This window comes from Electrophorus electricus, chromosome 8 (genome assembly GCF_041902795.1).
Source record: "Electrophorus electricus isolate QZ-2024a chromosome 8, ASM4190279v1, whole genome shotgun sequence".
Lineage (NCBI taxonomy): Eukaryota > Metazoa > Chordata > Actinopteri > Gymnotiformes > Gymnotidae > Electrophorus > Electrophorus electricus.
In genome coordinates, this window is record NC_137504.1 from 33957501 (window position 1) to 33964216 (window position 6716).

The following is a 6716-nucleotide window of genomic DNA, read 5'->3' on the forward strand; positions in this document are numbered from 1 at the left end:
ACATGCACCAGACCTAACAACACCATCACACACCAGACCTAACAACACCAACATGCACCGGACCTAACAACACACACCAGACCTAACAACACCAACACACACCAGACCTAACAACACCAACACACACCAGACCTAACAACACCAACACACACTGGACCTAACAACACACACTGGACCTAACAACACCAACACGCACCGGACCTAACAACATGCACCGGACCTAACAACACGCACCAGACCTAACAACACGCACCAGACCTAACAACACCAACACACACCAGACCTAACAACACACACCGGACCTAACAACACGCACCGGACCTAACAACACGCACCAGACCTAACAACACCAACACGCACCAGACCTAACAACACCAACACGCACCAGACCTAACAACACCAACACACACCAGACCTAACAACACACACCGGACCTAACAACACGCACCGGACCTAACAACACCAACACACACCAGACCTAACAACACCAACACACACCGGACCTAACAACACCAACACACACTGGACCTAACAAAACACACCGGACCTAACAACACACACCAGACCTAACAACACCAACACGCACCAGACCTAACAACATGCACCAGACCTAACAACACCATCACGCACCAGACCTAACAACACCAACACACACCGGACCTAACAACACCAACACACACTGGACCTAACAACACACACCGGACCTAACAACACACACCAGACCTAACAACACCAACACGCACCAGACCTAACAACATGCACCAGACCTAACAACACCAACACACACCAGACCTAACAACACACACCAGACCTAACAACACACACCGGACCTAACAACACACACCAGACCTAACAACGCCAACACGCACCGGACCTAACAACACGCACCGGACCTAACAACACACACCAAACCTAACAACACCAACACGCACCAGACCTAACAACATGCACCAGACCTAACAACACCATCACACACCAGACCTAACAACACCAACATGCACCGGACCTAACAACACACACCAGACCTAACAACACCAACACACACCAGACCTAACAACACCAACACACACCAGACCTAACAACACCAACACACACCAGACCTAACAACACCAACACACACTGGACCTAACAACACACACTGGACCTAACAACACCAACACGCACCGGACCTAACAACATGCACCGGACCTAACAACACGCACCAGACCTAACAACACGCACCAGACCTAACAACACCAACACACACCAGACCTAACAACACACACCGGACCTAACAACACGCACCGGACCTAACAACACGCACCAGACCTAACAACACCAACACGCACCAGACCTAACAACACCAACACGCACCAGACCTAACAACACCAACACACACCAGACCTAACAACACACACCGGACCTAACAACACGCACCGGACCTAACAACACCAACACACACCAGACCTAACAACACCAACACACACCGGACCTAACAACACCAACACACACTGGACCTAACAAAACACACCGGACCTAACAACACACACCAGACCTAACAACACCAACACGCACCAGACCTAACAACATGCACCAGACCTAACAACACCATCACGCACCAGACCTAACAACACCAACACACACCGGACCTAACAACACCAACACACACTGGACCTAACAACACACACCGGACCTAACAACACACACCAGACCTAACAACACCAACACGCACCAGACCTAACAACATGCACCAGACCTAACAACACCATCACGCACCAGACCTAACAACACCAACATGCACAGGACCTAACAACACACACCAGACCTAACAACACCAACACACACTGGACCTAACAACACACACCGGACCTAACAACACCAACACGCACCGGACCTAACAACACGCACCGGACCTAACAACACGCACCGGACCTAACAACACGCACCAGACCTAACAACACCAACACACACCGGACCTAACAACACGCACCGGACCTAACAACACGCACCGGACCTAACAACACGCACCAGACCTAACAACACCATCACGCACCAGACCTAACAACACCAACATGCACAGGACCTAACAACACACACCAGACCTAACAACACCAACACACACTGGACCTAACAACACACACCGGACCTAACAACACCAACACGCACCGGACCTAACAACACGCACCGGACCTAACAACACGCACCGGACCTAACAACACGCACCAGACCTAACAACACCAACACACACCGGACCTAACAACACACACCGGACCTAACAACACGCACCGGACCTAACAACACGCACCAGACCTAACAACACCAACACACACCAGACCTAACAACACACACCGGACCTAACAACACGCACCGGACCTAACAACACGCACCAGACCTAACAACACCAACACACACCAGACCTAACAACACCAACACACACCGGACCTAACAACACCAACACACACTGGACCTAACAAAACACACCGGACCTAACAACACCAAACCTAACAACACCAACACACACCAGACCTAACAACACCAACACACACTGGACCTAACAACACACACCGGACCTAACAACACACACCAGACCTAACAACACCAACACGCACCAGACCTAACAACATGCACCAGACCTAACAACACCATCACGCACCAGACCTAACAACACCAACATGCACAGGACCTAACAACACACACCAGACCTAACAACACCAACACACACCAGACCTAACAACACCAACACACACCAGACCTAACAACACCAAAACACCAGACCTAACAACACCAACACACACTGGACCTAACAACACACACCGGACCTAACAACACGCACCAGACCTAACAACACCAACACGCACCGGACCTAACAACACGCACCAGACCTAACAACACCAACACACACCAGACCTAACAACACCAACACACACCAGACCTAACAACACACACCGGACCTAACAACACACACCAGACCTAACAACACCAACACGCACCAGACCTAACAACACGCACCGGACCTAACAACACACACCAGACCTAACAACACCAACACACACCGGACCTAACAACACACACCGGACCGAACAACACACACCAGACCTAACAACACCAACACGCACCAGACCTAACAACATGCACCAGACCTAACAACACCATCACACACCAGACCTAACAACACCAACACGCACTGGACCTAACAAAACACACCGGACCTAACAGCACACACCAGACCTAACAACACCAACACGCAACGGACCTAACAACACACACCAGACCTAACAACACCAACACACACCAGACCTAACAACACACACCGGACCTAACAACACGCACCAGACCTAACAACACCAACACGCACTGGACCTAACAAAACACACCGGACCTAACAACACGCACCAGACCTAACAACACCAACACACACTGGACCTAACAGCACACACCAGACCTAACAACACACACCACACCTAACAACACACACCAGACCTAACAACACCAACACGCACTGGACCTAACAACACGCACTGGACCTAACAACACACACCAGACCTAACTGCGCACCGGGCCTAGCACACACCATCTTGTTTTTAGATTTTATCCTGCCTCAAATGGAATTCAATTGTGAAGAGCATCTCTGCTATTGGTATACTTTACTTGCAATAAATGATCACAGTAGAACTTTATTTTGTTTGTGTTGCGCAGACCACACACAGAACCTGAGGAGCCACTTACAGTACAGCTGCAGAACTGGAACCTCTCCATATCAGAAAAACACGGAACTACAGAACTGGAACCTCTCCATATCAGAAAAACACGGAACTACAGAACTGGAAGCTCTCCATATCAGAAAAACACGGAACTACAGAACTGGAAGCTCTCCATATCAGAAAAACACGGAACTACAGAACTGGAACCTCTCCATATCAGAAAAACATGGAACTACAGAACTAGAAGCTCTCCATATTAGAAAAACACGGAACTACAGAACTGGAACCTCTCCATATCAGAAAAACACGGAACTACAGAACTGGAAGCTCTCCATATCAGAAAAACACGGAACTACAGAACTAGAAGCTCTCCATATCAGGAAAACACGGAACTACAGAACTAGAAGCTCTCCATATCAGGAAAACACGGAACTACAGAACTGGAACCTCTCCATATCAGAAAAACACGGAACTACAGAACTGGAACCTCTCCATATCAGAAAAACACGGAACTACAGAACTAGAAGCTCTCCATATCAGAAAAACACGGAACTACAGAACTGGAACCTCTCCATATCAGAAAAACGCAGAACTACAGAACTGGAACCTCTCCATATCAGAAAAACATGGAACTACAGAACTGGAAGCTCTCCATATCAGAAAAACACGGAACTACAGAACTGGAAGCTCTCCATATCAGAAAAACACGGAACTACAGAACTGGAAGCTCTCCATATCAGAAAAACACGGAACTACAGAACTGGAAGCTCTCCATATCAGAAAAACACGGAACTACAGAACTGGAAGCTCTCCATATCAGAAAAACACGGAACTACAGAACTGGAAGCTCTCCATATCGGATAAAACACGGAACTACAGAACTAGAAGCTCTCCATATCGGATAAAACACGGAACTACAGAACTGGAACCCCTCCATATCGGATAAAACACAGAGAGGAGAACAGGAACATGCTTGGCGCATTCCCCTCTGGCTGGTGAGATCTTTACTGCTAAAGTTGAAGCCAGCGTTTCCTGGGGTAACAGCTACCAGAGAGCAACCTTTCTGTCATTGCCTGTCTTTCGGTTCCCTGGTGACTGTCGTCCCCAGTCTACTGCACCCACTTGGGCTCGTGCAGAGGCTGGCCAGCCTTCTGCTAATCAGAGCACACTGACAATGCTAATAGTGCAGTTAATGGTGGTAGCAGTGCAGTTAATGATGCTAATAGTGCAGTTATTGGTGCTAGCAGTGGAGTTAATGGTGCTAGCAGTGCGATTGTGGCTAAAACTGCATACAGTGTGTTAACTGCTCAGTAGCTCAATGCAATACTAATATGCTAATAACCCCTCAAATGTGCAAAGTTTGGACACGTGAGTCAGTATCACTGGGTTAGCGTCTTGCTGACCCTAAATCAAGCAGGCTTTTCTGGTCCTGCCTTAATACAATGGTGGTAAAACCAGCCATAAACCAAACCAGACTAATGACATGAACTGTCTGCTGAATGATTGACACAATATCAAGATTGCCCATTATTGCCTGATTGTGCTTCACCCAGGCAGAAGGTAGCAGGACTGCCACACCTCTCCACGGTCTCACCATGACAAGACAAATGTTTATGACATCGACAACATGCTGAAGCTACATTAGCGCCACGAGACCTCTGTTTTCTTTCTTTCTTTGCATACGTCACTCGTATGCACCTTAACTGTTGATATCATGAGCACCAAGCAGGTTGGAAAGCGCGCACTCAGTTTCCGACTTGTCTGAGCCAAGGTGGACGTTCTTGACGCTCCAGCAGTAACCTCGTCCCGGGCTTGTGCTGGCCTGTTCAGGAACGCAGTGCGCAGTTCCAGGTGTGTTTGGTGTCTGTGCTGCCAGTACACAGGGGCAGCCATGCAGAGACTCACGTAGGTGCAGTCGGACCGTTTTCCTGGAGATTTCATTTTTAAGTTGATGTTTAAAGACAATATAGACCCGAGTCTTACATATTAGATAGAGATTTAGTGTTTAAAATGGTCTGGATGTGGACAAGTGTTTACATGCTGTTTCCTTTTGGTTATGCTGTCTTAGCTTTTCTAGCCTCTAGGTATGATCAAACTTGAATATAGACATGAATGTATGTAATGTGACTTCATACATGAATTTGTTTTATATACGATTTTTGGTTTTGTTTTGTTTTGTTTGGGGTTTTTTTTTGTATCTTAAAAGTGAAAAATTGGGGGGGGGGGGGTTAACAGTTGTTTTAATCACCATTAACAAGTCAATATTTCTACTACTACTATATTTACAAAAAACATGTCCTCAACATTTTTGTATTAACTTGAGATGATAAATCACTTGACTTTATTTGCTTGTCTGGTGCTAAATGTTTGGTTGCAAACGTCTCGTACAGCACTGAACACTACCCCTACTGAAATCTGATCCCCCCCCGATCTAAAACACGATCTAAAACTGAGTTTAATCCAAAGTATATATTTTTGTAAGTAACTTACAGAACATATGTGAGTACTGTTTGCATTTCTAGGCCATGGAACATGATAAACACGTGTTAAAATGTAATATTACATTCACTGTGTTGGAAGAGCCTGTTCAGAATTCTTCAGCGTTCACGCTGTTTCTAATAAACCTTTTTTAAATCGTCAGTGTTTGTTTCTGTTTTGCAGTTTAGGAGATAAAAACTTCCCGGTCAGGTTCGGTGGGGCGTCATGACAGTTGGTGCCTCTGCTAAACGTACTGTGTGCGGTGCGCTGCCCCTAGCGTCCCCCCGGCAGAACTGCAAGGAGCGCTTGTTTTTACAGCGGTATTCCCAAAAGTGCGTTTAAACAAACATTAAACTTAGTCCTGAGTTAACCTTTCACCACCAACACACCCACTGCAATCGTTTCCAGAACAGCCGGTTAAACGTTCTGTGATCGAAATCGGTCAACTCGGAGTGATTTTTGGCGGTTACTGCGCCGTTAACGGACAGCCGGTAATGAACGATTAAAAACGGTAGAGATGCCTTTTGCACTCTGTGGTAACTTAAAGTTAACGTTACG

At 47.1% G+C, this 6716-nt stretch overlaps 1 protein-coding gene across 3 annotated transcripts in view; it reads left to right on the forward strand.

Annotated features, from left to right (window-relative positions):
* eda2r (ectodysplasin A2 receptor) overlaps window positions 1–6024 on the forward strand; it is a 14970-nt gene extending 8946 nt beyond the window's left edge. For all 3 annotated transcript variants that reach the window (XR_014125105.1, XR_014125107.1, XM_081720076.1), the window contains one exon: window positions 3676–6024. The gene's annotated coding sequence lies outside the window, so the exon portion shown is untranslated. The remainder of the gene's footprint in view (window positions 1–3675) is intronic.
* The last annotated feature ends 692 nt before the right edge of the window (window positions 6025–6716 follow it).